Raw genomic sequence first — 18,648 nt, 5'->3', positions numbered from 1 at the left:
GACCCATAATGGCCAGTCTTATGCTCTACGTTCTTGTGTTCACTTGCACAGGGGCTATCTTTATGTAACTCAGTTGACTAGCATGCTCCACATTCACTAGTACAAGCAAGAGGGGAATCCAGCTCACTGTCCAGAGTGGACTGAAGCCAAACGTTCCAAAAATAGAGGCTGAATGTTGCCCACCTTAAAAAAAAACAGGTGTACAAAGGCACCCACATTTGTGTGCATAAATTGGGGTCTTGCACATGCTAATCCCCTTTTGTGTTTGCAATTGTCCATTTGCATGTGCAAATGTGAAGTAACACATTCACACTTGGTGGGTTTAAGTCAGTATCTACTTCTGGTAAAAGACAGGGAGGTGAGAATATGGCCTGATGAAGACTTTTAGGGAAACCTGCTAGTTTCTGCCACTGATCTGCTGTGTGACCTGGGGTAGCCTCTGTTTCTCCTCCCACCCTTTGTCTTATCTATTTATACTGTATGCTTCTTGGGGCAGTGAGTCTTTTACTATGCATGGGAATAGTGCCTAGCATATGGGGGGTCTTGATCTATATTGGGGCTTCTAAGCATTACTATAACACAAATAATATGTGACGATTTCATGATGCATTATGATCACACCCCCTCTTGTACGGGGAGACTTTGGCAAACCAGTAAAGTGCCTGAAACCACTGTGGCTTATTGCTAAAAGCAGCCAAGTCAGCAGGCTGTAAATTGGCCATTCAGCACTCTCAGTTTGACCAAGGCAGGAGGGGAGGGGGGAGTTTTGGGTGCCGCAGAAAGGGCAGCTTGATCCTGCGTCCTTCCTGATAAGAATTGTGTTGAAGTTGCTGATACATGCATCTTAGAAGAGCAGGATGTGCCCCAGGAATGTCTGTTGGGGCCCCAAGGCTGCAAACTCTGGAAAAATCCACACCTGGTTAATCAATAATCAGAAGGAACCTCTCGCTTGACCATTGAAACTGCTTACTTAACACGTTTGCTTTAAGGGACATGTCATTCTATTACTAATGTATAAATAAGGGGAAAAAGTTTGAGGTAGGGGGACTCTTCAGGACTGGACTCTCTCTCTCTGGATGCATCTTGTGTTTCCCAGCGATGCCACTTGAGAGCCACACTCAGCTTTGGTAATTATCAAGGGTTGGGGGTATTTTACTAACCTCTTGCGGACATGTGTATAAATGCTTGAGACTAAGTAAAGTTTAGCTTTAAGTGAAAGCACTCTTGTGTTGTACTGTTTGTGCCAGCCATCCATCGGTTGGACGGCCGTGTCTCCCCTGATTTATTTCCTGACACCACCTCACACAGAGTAAAAGTTACCAAGAGCTTTGGGTTGAAAGAACCCCGGGTAACACTCTCTCTCCTAGGTTCACTGTGGCATGACTTGCAAACTTTGTGTGAAGCAAAGACAGCCATTTTAAGAAATAAACAATGTCAGTTATTTGGTACTGGGGTTGCCGATGTTCCTTTTTAGATTTTGAGTGGTTTTACACCTTCATGTGGAGTTGAGATATTCATACTCTTTGGATCAAGTTATTCAGCAGTGGGCTATTGGAAATGAACTTTGTACTGCTTGGGATGGGCAGCTAGCTTTGAATTTGTAATCTTTTGCTTTTTTTTACAATGTTTCTATATGGATATTATTAAAAATGTTTTAAAAGTCAAGTGTCTCTCTCTTCCCCCACACCCCCTACCACATCCAGGGGCACTTTCCTGCTCTAGTCTTCTCTCCGTACTTGCAGAGAATGAAAGAGCAGGAAGGTAAGACTGAGATTCGGATAAGAATAAAGGGCAGGTACAGTATGCTGAGCTAGTCAGTGTTTTTCTTTTCCTAAGATCTTAAGTGCTTACAGAACAAATGATGCTCTTATGTTCTTACCTGGACCAGGTTCTTTAGGACTGGAATCAAAGCTTCAGAGATAATCCAGCCATTGTAAAAAAAGGAAAGGAAATAAAAATAACGTTAACCCTCAAGCCACGGTCTGTTGTGATTGGGAAAGCAAGTTCAAACATAAGGATGATCCTCTGTTTAAGCAGCAGTGATGCTAATCTCCTTGTAGGGAAAAGTTTGCCCTCGCTTGTTTAAACAGTAGCATTTCTTCCCCAAAAATCTATTGTTATTGCCCACCCAACAGAGCCTTCTTCAGAGCTGAGCACTTGTGGAGCCAGCCAGTTCTTAAGTTTGTATACACACACATAGGAAACCTGTGAAGATTTAGTCAAGTGATTTTTGATCCTGGATACCTCCCTTTGAAACTGGGAAAAGACTATGGCTCTGTCTGGAGTGATGAAAACTCTACAGCCCAAGGCCAAGATTTTCAAACTAGCTGCTGGGATTTTCTGAGTAAAATAAGAGCACTACACGCCCATATCCCTTCAGTTGTCACCTAATTCCCTTGGGGGGGCTTTCGTAATTTAGATGGGCTATATGACCCCCCAAAATCAAAGGTGTTACCATGACCCCGAACCTGTCTAACATTAAACAGTATTAAACAAGGTTTGGGGTTTGGTATACAGAGACCTCAGCCTGCTTAGTACCATGGCAAATGCACCATTGAAAATTCTTCTCACGTTTGATGAAAGATACAGAAAAAGAAGGAAAGCATTTAAAGTGTTTTATATGTAAAGAATGAAATAAGGCTTTCATTGTAACAATGTCCCTTGCTCCCTTTCCCCATAGAGAGTTTTTAGAAAGAAACGCCCTTTATTAACACCTTTAGATGGTAAAAACTGTCCATTCTTGGGGTTGAGGGGAGAGAAACAGTGAGCAGAGATGGTCGGGAGCTGTGTTGTTGCTGTTGTTGTAAAAGTCTGATCCTGTTTCCTAGAAGACAAAACAACACAAACAAACACAAAGGGGGAGTGAAAAGAACAGCAAAGATAGGACAGGCAGCTTCTGTCTCTGGTGTTGACTCTCACTTGCAACCTCGCTGCTGGAAAAACACAGGCACAGCTCACGGTCTGATTAGCCACTCTGAGACCTGCCAAACTTGTACCGGCAGTGTTTGAAGCATTGCTTTTACCTGCCTCTTTCTGGTCACAGGTTTACAGCAGTATTGCCAAATATGCAAGCTTGGCCAGTTAAGCCAGACTCTTATTAGACAGAAGGCAAAAGGAGAATGATAGGAAAGAAAAAAAAAAGGTAGCTAGGGAAAAGGACCCAGGGTGGAGCTGGGAAGGGTGTGTGAATGAGAGAGGCAAAGGCACTTTTGAAAATGTTACCATAATCAAGACAGATTAGAATACCAAAGCAACATGGGGACAGATCTGGAGCCCAGAGAAGTCAATGCAAGTCTTTGCATGACTTCAATGGGCTTTGGGTCAGGTTTGTGTGCTTTTCTCTCTACTATTCCCTAAATAGTCTTTTATTGTTAGAAGAGACACTGCATAGAGCCGGCACAATTAAAGTTCACTCCAGTTTTAGAGATTGTAAAGGTACCAACAGTTGCATTCCCCATATTTGAAAAAGGTCAATCACTAGAACTAGTAATAGTTCTAAAGCCAGAACGAACTTCATGTGAGCGCCTAGTGTTTGCACACAGAACACCAGAAAACCAACAAAGCAAATGGGAAGGAGCAAACTACTGGTTAAAGCTTGTATTCCACTGTGTAGCAAAGAACCACCCAGAAACAGAATTTAATAGGGCAGTTCCTAGGCATCCCATCTCAGAGTAGTGCAAAGAAGGGGACAATCCTGCTGAATTAGTGGAAGAAGAGAAGGCAACGTTAATACACAGTTCAAGGAAAATTCAGCTATGGATCTTTAGTAATTTAAATAATACGGTTAATCATAAGACCGTATCACAACTGATTTGCTACAATTCCAAATTTAATTGTATTTAGCTTCTTAACTAATATTATTACCTTCACAAGCAATATCTTACTGGTTCAGTAAAAGTATGTATTGATCCTGCATCAAACCACAGATTCAATTATTCAGTTATGGAAAAAAAGATGAAATGAAACATTTGCTTGAAAATGAACAATTCCACAGGGAACAGGGAGTGAAAAGGCCAAAAGGTTTCCTCCCATAAGGGGCCAGAGTCTAACACCTCACACACTGAGAGCACTGGTGCACCACAAGCAGGCTGATTGACTGGAGCTGCTTGACAATTTTCCAATTAAATATTTTTTCATGAGAAAATGTTGCTTTTTCAAAACCGAAATCATTCTTGGAAAGGGTTGATTTTGACCAATCCTCCAATGGGAAAATTTTTCTGAACATTTTTTTTATTCCAAACAAATTTTTATTTCAAATTTTTTGTTAATTGATGCTAAAAGCAAATTTAAAATGGTCAGAATTGAAACAAAACCTTTCGATTGGCCCAGTCCACATTTTTGTTTTGGATACTTGGTTCACAAATACATGCACAATTTCAACTTTTCATCCATACCCCGCCCACCTCAGCTGTTGACCTCCACACGATCATCCCTGAACTAAGATGAGTAGTGGTGTCAGATTCCAGCCCACTGAACCTTACCATGGTATGGGAGTTAGTGTTAAGATTATGAGGTATAATGTCAATATTCTATCAGGTTACAAAACATGTGCTATACAAAGGATACATAGTATGGGCCCCTGGAGTCTTGGACTGTAGAAGATAAGGCAAATGATGTTATGTGTGGAAGACTAAGGATCAGTGAATTGAAGCAATAAGGAGCTTATACCTCGCTTGCCCTGTGTATATACTGTAGCTACTTACATTTCCTGTGTGTGTGTAAATATGGGATATATGCTGGGCTTAAACTCTCATAGAATATTTCCCTGAGCTCAACACACCCCGTTCCCTGTTCCACATGGGAGGGCGCCCTGGGGCTCAGGGATCCAGGCTTCAGCCACAGGACTCCACAGACTGCCTGAAACCAGCTCACAGCCCCCTGCAGAGGGTCGTGGACCCCCTGGTTGAGGACCACAACAGCATCGTGCTGGAGTCAAGGTTTGAAAATATTTACTGGAGCTCTGCTCCGGACAGTGCCAGCTGAATTTAAGCCCTGGATATATGATACAATCACTTGCAAGACATGGGCTTGTAACAAACCTACGTAGCTGACAGACACACTATTCTGACTTGCCATTCCACATTCTTATTAAACTTCAACCTCACGTTGCCAATTTCAGAAAAGATGTGTAGTAGCTGGCAGTTCAATGGGTCAGTACAAGAGTGTCTACATGTTAGTTTAGTAACGGCAATCATGGGTTTCTGCTTTGACAGGTGAAGACGAGGCTCACCTTGTTAGAGATGTTTTATTGACTGTCTTATACCATTATTTAGATGCAACTCGAGTCTCTGTCCCTGACATCAGGAAATATGCAGACCTTAAGCCAAATTCAGCTCTCGTTTACAACCTTTAACCCCTCTGTCTTTTAAAAAAGAACTTAGACTCTGTTAGGCCCAGATCTATAAATGTTACTCACTTAACCTGCAATGGGACTACTCACGTGACTGAGAACTACTCGTGGCCAGTGAGCATTTAGCTTGGTCAGCTCCTGGGATAACCAGCTAAACCAGCACAGGTTGGTTAAGGTCTTTGGCTCTGTTACAAAACGGACTGAAGGGAGGATTTATTTTAATGGGGACTCAAAGTGATTCTGAACAATTGCCTTTAATTCAGTCAGTTACATGCTGCCCCATCTAAGATCCTGATCACTCCTTCACTGATGTCAGTACTGATTGTGAGTGTGGGGCATTGAATGCTCACATGGATTATAAAGGAGTCCCTGAGCCACTGACTTTCCTTTCCTGTAGAGCGTGCAGTACTAGGAAGAGGCTCCTCACGGTGTGTGAGGTTATCCATTGGAATGCCAACAGGGAACAAGCCAGAAGCAAACCTTGCTGCGGAAGAGAGACTGCTGCTGCATCAGACAGCCTTGCCTCAAGAGCGCTGGAGTGTAGGGCTGGGGAGTTTGCTGAAACAATTACTTTTACCTTCCATGGGCAGCTCCAGCTGGTGCCTCAGTTAGTTTCCTCCATGCTGGTTGAGTAGTTTAGCTCCTCGGCTAAATTGGCAGCTCCACCCCTTTTGAAACCTCCATCCCGTAGTGCAGTGCTTACCCGCTGTGGTCCACGAGCTGACGAGCAGGCCTCTATCCCACTAACAATGTACACCTCTCTGGGGTTCCCTGTGCTCTGGTCTGCCTCAGGGGCCCTGTCATGGGCTTCCTCACAGGTTCCCTCTCAGCTGAGGGCCCCACCACAGACCTGGCCTAGCCACTGGCCATGCCCATATTAAACAAAGGCAGGTTCCTTAGAGTCCTAGCCCTTCTCTCAGAATGCTTCACTGTCAGACCCACAGTACAACACAGCCCTGGGTACTAGAAGCCCCAGAATGGCTTGGCTGTGGGCTGAACTGGGCCACAGCCTCTCCTTAAGGGGCATTCCCCTGGCTCTCAAGCTGTCTTCAAGGTTGTGAGGCCTGAGAGAAACACCTGTTTCTTCCCCTCCCCTTCCCCCACATCTTTGGTAATGTAAAGTTTGCTGTGATATGATACCAGCTTCTGGTCCTTACATGGGATAGCAGCTTACTACAGGAGTAACCCTTTTGACTTTAATGTCTCTACTTCGGGAACAAGGAGATAAGAATCTGGCCCATGACATACATTTCTGCTCCAATAGGAAAATAGCAATGGCATACCCCATCCTTACCTACAGCTACCAATCCAGCCACTGTCGTCTATTCTTATTTTACGACATTTTCAAACACAAGTTGGATGTTTTATTTTGTGTTTTTGCGCCCTTGAATGCTGCGGTCACAACTTTTCATTGGTGTCAGATACCAGGGCTAAGTGGCCACAGCAAGTGGTGTGCTGTGAAGTAACTGGGATCAGAGCGGAGCTGTAGAATTGCTGTGAAAACAAAGATAATTATCTTAACTATTCTTCCCTTCAAACAATCCTTCGCTTTCTTGTTTCAGGCTTACAGTGTTAATTGTAAGGCGATAGCACTGTGCACAGGAGAGAGACAGACAATAAACACCCAAAAGCTTTCAGATCCTAGTGTAGTCAAATTATCTCCATCATCGGCTTTTCCCCCAGCTTGGCTGCGGTGGATGCATTGGCTGTGCAGTAATCAAGAAAGAATAAGCAAGGTAATGGCTCAGCTGTGCAAAAACCCCGGGTTCAGGAGCTAGTGCAGCTATAACTCTGAATACCTTTCTTGCTTACTGGGAGAGCTTTCCATGGCCCACTGCCAGATGCTTGTGTTTGATGCAAGTGAACAATGCATGTGAGGAGTGAAGTTGCCCCTCAGGGCTAAACCTTACAAAGCAGAGGCGGATGACTACGTGCAAAACTGAGCATGCACGTCCTATGCACATGGAAAGGAAGGGCTTGCATATTAGACAGGGACTCAGAAGACTTCGCAGCTCAGTCACAAACTCCTTGGGCAACCTTGGGCAAGACTTTTAATCTCTCTGTGTCTCAGTCCCCTGCCTGTAAACCAGGGTGTAGGGAGCCAGGGTGGCTTCCCTCCTAACCAGAGGGTAAAGAGCTACTCTCTCAGCCAGACCAAACTTACTCCAACCCCCGGAAGGGGAGGGGTGGAAAAGGAAGTACAAAGGTCGGGGCCCTTGGCCCAGTCAGCGCAGCACCAGGGAGGGAGGTAGACCCAGGCTGCTGGCTGTTCCCTCCAGACCCTGCTGCCGAGCCAGGGGAGGCCCTGGACCTGGAAACATCTGACCTGGAGGAAGGACTGGGGCAACCAGAGCTGCCAGCTGCTGAGGAACTAGAGGAGCCAGGCAGTAACCCGGGGCAGCGTGAGCCTGACGCGGAGGGGGAGCTGGAGCTGCCAGCAGCTGAATACCCTGACGAGCTGGAGGGACCAGAGGGACCGGGTAGGAAGTAGCCCAGGGGCAGAACTGCACAGTGCGGTGGGTCTATTTGGTCAGCGTGGTGCGGATGGCTCCCCGCTGACCCAGTGGTGGGACCCTCTCCTCCCGCCACTGTCAGGGCCCTGGGCTGGAACGCAGTGGAGTTGGGGGGGCCTGCGTTCCCCTACCCCGGCCAACCCGCCTCGGGTAGCAGAATCCTGACAAAGCCACTGACTCTGGCAGGCGCTCCCCTGCCTGAGGGGTGCTACAGACTCCGGCCAGCGCTCCCCTGCCTGAGGGACGCCACAGATTCCGGCCGGCGCTCCCCTGCCCGAGGGGCGCTACAGAATCCGGCCGGAGCTCCCCTGCCTGAGGGACGCCACAGACTCCAGCCGGTGCTCCCCTGTCCGAGGGGCGCTACAGACTCCTGCCGGCGCTCCCCCACCCGAGGGACGCAACAGACTCCGGCCGGCGCTCCCCTGCTCGAGGGGCGCTACAGACTCCTGCCGGCGCTCCCCCGCCCGAGGGACGCCACAGACTCCGGCCGGCGCTCCCCTGTCCGAGGGGCGCTACAGACTCCTGCCGGCGCTCCCCTGTCCGAGGGGCGCTACAGACTCCGGCTGGCGCTCCACTGCCCGAGGGACGCTACAGACTCCTGCCGGCGCTCCCCTGCCTGAGGGGCGCTACAGACTCCTGCCGGCGCCCCCCTGCCCGAGGGGCACTACAGACTCCGGCCGGCGCTCCCCTGCCTGAGGGGCGCTACAGACTCCGGCCGGCGCTCCCCTGCCTGAGGGGCGCCACTGACTCCTGCCGGCGCTCCCCTGCCTGAGGGGCGCTACAGACTCCTGCCGGCGCCCCCCTGCCCGAGGGGCACTACAGACTCCGGCCGGCGCTCCCCTGCCTGAGGGGCGCTACAGACTCCGGCCGGCGCTCCCCTGCCTGAGGGGCGCCACTGACTCCTGCCGGCGCTCCCCTGCCTGAGGGGCGCTACAGACTCCTGCCGGCGCCCCCCTGCCTGAGGGGCGCTACAGACTCCGGCCGGCGCTCCCCTGCCTGAGGGGCGCTACAGACTCCGGCCGGCGCTCCCCTGCCTGAGGGGAGCTACAGACTCCGGCCGGCGCTCCCCTGCCTCAGGGGCGCCATTGACTCTTGCCAGCGCTCCCTTGCCTGAGGGGCGCTACAGACTCCGGCCGGCGCTCCCCTGCCTGAGGGGCGCCACTGACTCCTGCCGGCGCTCCCCTGCCTGAGGGGCGCTACAGACTCCGGCCGGCGCCCCCCTGCCTGAGGGGCGCTACAGACTCCGGCCGGCGCTCCCCTGCCTGAGGGGCGCCACTGACTCCTGCCGGCGCTCCCCTGCCTGAGGGGCGCTACAGACTCCGGCCGGCGCTCCCCTGCCTGAGGGACGCTACAGACTCCTGCCAGCGCTCCCCTGCCTGAGGGGAGCTACAGACTCCTGCCAGCGCTCCCCTGCCTCAGGGGCGCCATTGACTCTTGCCAGCGCTCCCCTGCCTGAGGGGCGCTACAGACTCCTGCCGGCGCCCCCCTGCCTGAGGGGCGCTACAGACTCCTGCCGGCGCCCCCCTGCCTGAGGGACGCTACAGACTCCGGCCGGTGCTCCCCTGCCCGAGGGGCGCTACAGACTCTGGCCGGCGCTCCCCTGCCTGAGGGGCGCCACTGACTCTGGCCAGCACCCTCCTGCCTGAGGGGCCACCACAGACTCCTGCCGGCGCTCCCCTGCCCGAGGGGCGCTACAGACTCTGGCCGGCGCTCCCCTGCCCAAGGGGCGCTACAGATTCCGGCCGGCGCTCCCCTGCCTGAGGGGCGCCACTGACTCTGGCCAGCACCCTCCTGCCTGAGGGGCGCTACAGACTCCTGCCGGCGCTCCTCTGCCTGAGGGGCACCACTGACTCCGGCCGGCGCACCTCCCTCTGTTAATTCCCTAGTGACAGAAAGGTGCAAACAAGGCCTACCGGTGAGACAGTAGCTCCCCACCCCCCCAGCGGCTCGGTGGACCAATTGAAACCTGTCACACAGGGATAATCTCCCTTCCCATGTCTGGGTTTTCAGGGCTTGTTTCTAACTAGGCGTACATACAGCACGATGGGGGCCTGATCTCACGTGAGGCCTCTGGGTAATACTGTCCTACAGATACGAATAACATTGCATTTGTGTGCACAATTAACTGAATTGCGTGTGCCCTTGCTCTTTTTTGTGCATGGCTTGTAGCCTGCACTTTTAAAAACTTGCCCAGGAGTGTGCATTTGGGGTAACTTTCCAGGGGTTCATGTTTGAAAGCAACATATTCCTCTTCTTTTCACAACTAACAACATATGATAACATATGACAGCAGGTATGTTGAGACCACTACTTATCATGCTGATCAGTATTATATTGTTTCCTTGCTGTCAAGATCACTTACTCTTTTGTTTTATACTTCATTTGTACCCTTTGGTTGTCTTTTTGTTCTGTCTTTGTACAGCACCTCGCACAATAGGGTTCTGGTTCACAACTGGGTGGTGCTGCAAGACAAATCAATCAATAATAAAATAAACCAGAGAGAGCAGCCCCTGCTAAGAGACCACCTAAAAGTTGTTGCTCCAACCAATTCAGACAAAACCATATGAGTCAAAGAAAAAAAAACAAGCAAATGAATTGTATTGAAAAAAGGACACTTGGTCGAATAAACATCATGTCTCCCTTTCCCGTTGCACGACTACAAGCAACCTTAGCGTGTTCTGGAGATTATCGAATAGTGTCTGCCTCATTTAAAATACAAGTTATTGAGAGCCTTGCGGGGGGGGGGGGAGGGAAGTCTACCCAAGCAATTTGAAGTTTGTCCATCTTTATTAGATTTTGACTGATGGAGCAAAATGTGCTTTTTCCCGGTCATGCAGGGTCTGCATGCGTTACAGAATATTTTATAAACCTATGGACACTAAGGCTATGAGCCCCTTACAAACAATGACCAATTTTGAACAATGGTATAATCATTGGAACAAAATTCGTAATGATGTATGTGGTGGAGGAAGGTCTACATAATGTGTACACACAGCAGAACATAGGTGTAAGTGGAAAAGTAACGTAAGTTGCTTAGATCTCAAGGAGTAGCATGATAGCTTGGTTTCAGAGTAGCAGCTGTGTTAGTCTGTATCCGCAAAAAGAAAAGGAGTACTTGTGGCACCTTAGAGACTAACCAATTTGATTTGAGCATAAGCTTTCATGAGCTACAGCCGACTTCATCGGATTCATGTAGTGGAAAATACAGTAGGGAGATTTTATATACACAGAGAACATAAAACAATGGGTGTTACCATACAGACTGTAACAAGAGAGATCAGGTAAGGTGAGCTATTACCAGCAGGAGAGCGGGGGCGGGGAAACCTTTTGTAGTGATAATCAAGGTGGGCCATTTCCAGCAGTTGACAAGAATGTCTGAGGAACAGTGGGGGGGGGAGAGGAAAGGGAAAAAACATGGGGAAATAGTTTTACTTTGTGTAATGACCCATCCGCTCCCAGTCTCTATTCAAGCCTAAGTTAATTGTATCCAGTTTGCAAATTCCAATTCAGCAGTCTCTCGTTGGAGTCTGTTTTTGAAGTCTTTTTGTTGAAGAATTGCGACTTTTAGGTCTGTAATCGAGTGACCAGAGAGATTGAAGTGTTCTCCAACTGGTTTATGAATGTTATAATTCTTGACGTCTGATTTGGGTCCATTTATTCTTTTACGTAGAGACTGTCCAGTTTGACCAATGTACATGGCAGAGGGGCATTGCTGGCACATGATGGCATAGATCACATTGGTAGATATGCAGGTGAACGAGCCTCTGATAGTGTGGCTGATGTGATTAGGCCCTATGATGGTGTCCCCTGAATAGATATGTGGACACAGTTGGCAATGGGCTTTGTTGCAAGGATAGGTTCCTGGGTTAGTGGTTTTGTTGTGTGGTGTGTGGTTGCTGGTGAGTATTTGCTTCAGGTTGGGGGGCTGTCTGTAAGCAAGGGCTGGCCTGTCTCCCAAGATCTGTGAGAGTGATGGGTCGTCCTTTAGGATAGGTTGTAGATCCTTGATGATGCGTTGGAGAGGTTTTAGTTGGGGTGCTCACCGGCAAAAATGAAGGGGGGTCTATCGAAACCCCAACCCTCACAAATTGTCCTGTTTCCAGACAACTTGCATGTGTTGATTGCAAGGGGGAAATAAATATTCTACGCTAGGCTGAGGCTCTGCCACAAAGTGTCATGCGCCCCTTGGAGTCTACTTCCACCAGCTGAGGATCTGCCCTGGTGATTTTAAAAAAAATAATGAGTTTGCCATCATGAAACAAATCAAAACGTCCAGTGTAAGTCTAAGTGTACTGCAAATAGCAGATCCAAATCTCCCCTTATGACTATGTATCTGTAGTACCGTAGCCTCTAGAAGCCCTAATGGAGATCAGGGTTCCACTCTGCTAGGTGCTACAGAGAATGAACTACTACAATCTGAACTAAAGAGCCAATGCTCCATAGCTGGGGCTGGAACAGACTCAGGTAGATCCGGCACAGCTGGGGACCTACAGCCCTAATCCACAGTGGGCTACAAACGCTCCTCCATAACCTCCAGGCTGACTTCTTCTGGGTTGGTGTAAGCAGATTCTGCAGTTTGCTCAGCTCAGCACATCTGTCCAGAGCTGCTCCAGGGTACCGTGGGAGCAATCTGAAGACACTGTTTGCCTAAGACTCGAGGGAGGGACGTGAGATCTCCATCCATCTGCATACCGCCCAGCTGTGTCGGTAAGGTAGGATAATTACGGTACTCTCACAGAGGACTGTACCATGCTGAAAGTCCAGCCTGAAATGGCATCTTCCTGTCAGGCTCAGATGCAGCTCAGGTCACAGTTCAACACAACGCTGCTGGCAGTAGCTTTTCCTGTATCGTTGCATCTGACAAGCCACTTAACTTGTTTTTCACTGGAACACACATTGACAAACAGGGGGTTCTTATGAGTCTTTTATGAACATGGGACAGAAAACACCTTTTCTTGACAGCCCTTGACCTCTAATTATTGAAGGTGACTCTCCTGCAGGTTCCTCAAGTGGCTTGCTTTAAACATTTCCTTTGTACCCTCCTCTGAATTTACACATGGGACGTCAGCATCCCTGGGGGGTTGGTTTCTTCTTCCTGCTTTCCCTTCAACTGCTTTAAAGCCTGATCCAGTGCTGAGGGAACTCAGATGTTTTCCATTCCCTTCCACTAGTGTTGGCCTGGGGGGCTAGCCAATATGGAGCTGCACGTATATTCAGCACAATGGCAACTCTGTGGTCCACAGAATCCATCAAACACAGCTAGTTGTTTGGAACACCAGACATGTATGGAAATTCCTTGCAATGGTACACTCTTACCATTTAGAAATGGGGTGCTTTTGCAGAATAAGCAATAGCCTTTTACCTAGGGAACTCACTGCAACTCATATGCTTCTGGAATCTTACTGACCCTCTGCAGAACAATAGAGACAGGGCTGTAGATTGCAGGGCTGGAAGGGACCTCAGGAAGTAATTTAGTCCATGCTCCTGGGCTGAGCCAGGATTAATTATATCTAGACCATCCCTGACAGATATTTGTCTAATATACATTCTCTCTTACCCTCTGGACTGCCTTTATTCCATCTCCAACCTCATTCCTGCTTGGCTCCTGCATGCCATTATGTCTATCTTGGGTGTCCAATTGAGATAAGGTGGTGTTGTGATAACTGGGCTTATCAGTTTACTTTAATTATGTGCTCAAATGTAAAAGTGTCTGAAACCTCATAAGATGTCCCAATAAGCAAAAATAACAAATGTTGATGGGAAAAGGTTCGGAAGAGAGAGAAAAACTGAATTAGTCCAAAACCAAAAGGCTGAGTGCTACAGTTCAAGGACTAGGTTAAAATCATGTTTGATAAAAACAGAAAATGTGGAATCGGAAATTAATGAACCAATATTGGTGTGTTGGAAACTAGACCTAAGTGGTGGAAAAAATAATGAGGGGACAGCCTACTCCACTCGCCATTCCCTTTGTGGGTCCTAAAAGAAGAGACTTTGGAGAGGCAAAATAGAGAACATCAGACGGGAGCTACTGGAGCAAACTTCACCATCATGGCTGCTACCCCCACTATCTCCTGGAACCCTGGGCCTCTGTCATCCTAATCCTGAGAGATGTCCTGAGCAGATCGATCCAGGGAGAGGGACACACATAACATCACCACCCATATGAGCTCTGGCTGAAACCCAAACACCATCTGAGATGAAATGGGATTGGACTTTGACAACAGCACCAACAACATCTCCAGCCCATCTCAACTAATATCTTTTCTTTTCCCCCCAAAAGGACAGTCATTACCATCTAAGAGACTGTCAAGCAAGGGGGTTTTCCTTTTAAATCTCTCTCCAGCTAAAGGGAACAAGAAATAGTGTTAAAATCAAAGCCTTAGTTAATACCTTACATTTCTAACATTTAACTATTTTTCCTTCTTTTCTGTATCTTTAATAAAAGGTATAAAGGATTTGTAACGGTTTGTTTGCCATGGTACTAAGCCGGCTAAGGTCTCTGTATGCCAAACACCGGACCTTGTTTGACAGTGATTAATGTTGGACAGACACTGAGTTGCGTTAACACCTTTGGCTCATTTACTCCACCTAAATTAATACAACATATTGTAAAAAGTATTTTATCCATAGTGGAATCTAAACCTCATTTCCTAGGCAGAGAAAATCTTTTGTAAGGAGACAAAGTCCCCCAAATACAGTAAGTATGAAATGGCATTTAAATTCCCAAAGGGACTGGAGCTTTTCTCTAGTTAGAAGCTTGATAGAAAACAATCCAGCATGAAACAGACCAGGGCAAGGTGGGAAATAAAATCATCTGAACTTCAGTTTCCTAGAAAAAATAATATTTTAAGCCTTTCACTGGGGATTGTTTGTTTTTATATATTTTTTTTCCTTAAAAAAAAAAAGAATACTTCACAATGCACAAAAAATATTGCTCGGGCATGCAGGAGTAAAATCAGGAAGGCCAAATCACACCTGGAGTTGCAGCTAGCAAGAGATGTTAAGAGTAACAAGAAGGGTTTCTTCAGGTATGTTAGCAACAAGAATAAAGTCAAGGAAAGTGTGGGCCCCTTACTGAATGAGGGAGGCAACCTAGTGACAGAGGATGTGGAAAAAGTTAATGTACTCAATGCTTTTTTTGCCTCTGTCTTCACGAACAAGGTCAGCTCCCAGACTACTGCACTGGGCAGCACAGCATGGGGAGGAGGTGACCAGTCCTCTGTGGAGAAAGAAGTGGTTCGGGACTATTTAGAAAAGCTGGATGAGCACAAGTCCATGGGGCCGGATGCGCTGCATCCGAGAGTGCTAAAGGAGTTGGCGGCTGTGATTGCAGAGCCATTGGCCATTATCTGTGAAAACTCATAGTGATCGGGGGAAGTCCCGGACAACTGGAAAAAGGCAAATGTAGTGCCCATCTTTAAAAAAGGGAAGAAGGAGGATCCTGGGAACTACAGGCCAGTCAGCCTCACCTCAGTCCCTGGAAAAATCATGGAGCAGGTCCTCGAGGAATCAATTCTGAAGCTCTTAGAGGAGAGGAAAAAGATCAGGAACAGTCAGCATGGATTCACCAAGGGCAAGTCATGCCTGACTAATCTAATTGCCTTCTATGATGAGATAACTGGCTCTGTGGATGAGGGAAAAGCAGTGGACGTGTTGTTCCTTGACTTTAGCAAAGCTTTTGACATGGTCTTCCACAGTATTCTTGCCAGCAAGTTAAAAAAGTATGGGCTGGATGAATGGACTATAAGGCGGATAGAAAGTTGGCTAGATTGTCGGGCTCGACGGGTAGTGATCAATGGCTCCATGTCTAGTTGACAGCCGGTATCAAGTGGAGTGCCCCAAGGATCGGTCCTCAGGCCGGTTTTGTTCAATATCTTCATAAATGATCTGGAGGATGGTGTGGATTGCACCCTCAGCAAGTTTGCAGATGACACTAAACTGGGAGGAGAGGTAGATACGCTGGAGGGTAGGGATAGGATACAGAGGGACCTAGACAAATTAGAGGATTGGGCCAAAAGAAATCTGATGAGGTTCAACTAGGACAAGTGCAGAGTCCTGCACTTAGGACGGAAGAACCCCATGCACCGCTACAGACTAGGGACCGAATGGCTCGGCAGCAGTTCTGCAGAAAAGGACCTAGGAGGGCAACAAAAATGATTAGGGGACTGGAACACATGACTTATGAGGAGAGGCTGAGGGAACTGGGATTGTTTAGTCTGCGGAAGAGAAGAATGAGGGGGGATTTGATAGCTGCTTTCAACTACCTGAAAGGGGGTTCCAAAGAGGATGGATCTAGACTGTTCTCAGTGGTAGCTGATGACAGAACAAGGAGTAATGGTCTCAAGTTGCAGTGGGGGAGGTTTAGGTTGGATATTAGGAAAAACTTTTTCACTAGGAGCGTGGTGAAACACTGGAATGCGTTACCTAGGGAGGTGGTGGAATCTCCTTCCTTAGATATTTTTAAGGTCAGGCTTGACAAAGTCCTGGCTGGGATGATTTAGTTGTGGATTGGTCCTGCTTTGAGCAGGGGGTTGGACTAGATGACCTCCTGAGGTCTCTTCCAACTCTGATATTCTATGATTCTATGATTCTATGTTTTCCTTTCATCACTTTTAACTTAAGGCACACCTTTTTGTCATGTCTCTTAGATCTTCTGTTATGCTGATTATGGAACACTAGATCTGAAGCTAACATGGAATATTTAATCGTGAAATGCCACAAATAGATTCAATTTGTTTTAAAGCTGTAAACCAAGATTTACCACTTTTCTGCACCTATTACTGTTTCTAAGGGTTGCAGATAACATGCGCTTAAGTGAGAGAGACTACAGGGCAAAGTTTCCAAAACTAGGCACCCAACAAGGACCCATCAACACTTCATTTGTATATGTGCCGCTTTCATTTGCATCTGCAAAAGCTACCTTGGAGAGCAAACAGGTGTTCGCATGTTCTAATGTGTGTGTGTGCATTTTTGTGGGAGTAAATGGGCCTTACGTCTTTGAAAAAACGTATCTTTTTTCTGATTAACGATCCTGGCTATGTGTTACCTAGCTCAAAGCGCCAGCCTTCCAGATTAGAACCCTTATCTTCTGAGGCTACACTTGAGAAGCTGTGGAGAAAGTTTTGGTGTTATTTTCCCAAGTTGCACCCAAAAGCATTTTAAAGCATTGCCTATCATAATACCCCAAATGGTGGAGAAATGAGAAATCAGGGTAAAAACATTCACAAGTCGGTGAGGGTTGTCAACAGAACTGAGGAAAACTGGAGACTTTCCTCCCGCCCCCCGCTAATATTTTTCCCAAATTTGCTTTGCGTGGTTTGAGCTCATTGCTCTCGGTAAAATTTCAAGGGCACCAAAAGCTTCTGGTGGATCATTTTTGCCAGATCAATTTCTTGCTCAAAAATTTCATCTGCTTATCATTTTGCAGGGAAGTGTCTGGCAATATTGGCTTGTGGAGAGAAGCTAGGTATAAAATGCAGTCAGTCTCACACACCCATTTCCAATTGATTAGGAATGCAGGCAGCTCCTGGTTGCTACTCCAGCCCCTCCTGGGACACAATCTGTAAGAGGGGATCAGGGCCAATGGAGACAGTGCAGATTCTATAGCCTCTCCCCCAGCTTGCCTCCCAATTCCCTTGTGCCCGAGACTATTTCGACTCAGCAGCTTGCAGAGAGTTCTATGGCTGGCCTATGTGCTGGTCTGGCTGTAGTTTAATGAGAGCTGTCTCTCCATATCAGGAGCGACTTGCACCCAAGCAGCTCTATCCATCCTTGTGACAGCACTACCGTTGGCTCAGGGACCAAAGTTACCTGCACCTCCCCAATTCCAGGGCTTTTGAGGGTGGCTTGGCCATGATGCAGGCTGGGGTAACCCTGAGGGCTGCCTAAGTTGTGCACTAGCTGCCATGACCCATAAATTGGAGGTGGACTGTTCACAGTTAAAACAGGGTAACCAGCGAGTATGTGACTAGATTAATAGCTAATATGGGAACTGAGAACTAAACAGGTAGGGTGAAATCCTAGCCCCATTGAAGTCAATGGGAGCTTTGTCATTAACTTTCATGGGACAATGCTGCTTCAGTCTCTTGCTGCATCAGAGCATGACTATGTATATATGTCTGCCTCAGGTGCTTGGCAGTAACAAAATACTGAACTTTACAAATGGATAATTATGTGTACAATATAACAAACCATTAAGGGTCTAAGACTAGGCATGCATAGTCCATTCACCACTCAACCAGCTTTGTTTCCCCCTCTCTCCTACCTTTAAGCCGAGTTGATATAATCATTCGTTGTGGAGTTGTACTGTCCAATATTCTCAGTAATTTGGTTCGCCAGATGGATGCTTCCAAGCCATTAATCATCTGTTCTGCACGTGGTCTGGTTTTAATATTTAATAGAAGAATACATTTATTTGTTTGTTTACCTACAATGTGGACAAACAACTCTGGTATCAATTCAGTCTAGACTGGAATGATTAAAACACTATCTAAAAAATGGATGGATCTCTAAATATAGACGAGCCAAGAGAATGCAATCTGCAGTCCAGTATAAATCAAATCAGGTTACATTTGATATAGTCATATTGCAGGAATGAGGAAAGCAAGAAGAGAAATCACTCGGCATTGATAAGGCCCATAATCTTTGTTTAAGGAAAATACTGGGTTTGTCTGTACCAGTAATCTGATCCTACTGGGTAATTACCTATGGTTTGTTGTGAAAATGTAACATAGCCACAGGTGACACAACAGTTGAAGTTCTATGCATGGCTTACTTACTCTTCAT

At 47.3% G+C, this 18,648-nt stretch overlaps 1 long non-coding RNA gene across 3 annotated transcripts in view; it reads left to right on the top strand.

Moving 5' to 3' along the window:
• The first annotated feature begins 1,042 nt into the window (after positions 1–1,042).
• The window catches only part of LOC141990242 (uncharacterized), a 61,895-nt gene continuing 44,289 nt past the window's right edge, over positions 1,043–18,648 (top strand). For all 3 annotated transcript variants that reach the window (XR_012640118.1, XR_012640116.1, XR_012640117.1), the window contains exon 1: positions 1,043–1,127. This is a non-coding gene — a long non-coding RNA (uncharacterized LOC141990242). The remainder of the gene's footprint in view (positions 1,128–18,648) is intronic.

Source organism: Natator depressus, chromosome 6 (genome assembly GCF_965152275.1).
Source record: "Natator depressus isolate rNatDep1 chromosome 6, rNatDep2.hap1, whole genome shotgun sequence".
NCBI lineage: Eukaryota > Metazoa > Chordata > Testudines > Cheloniidae > Natator > Natator depressus.
This window is presented reverse-complemented; position numbering and strand designations above follow the sequence as displayed.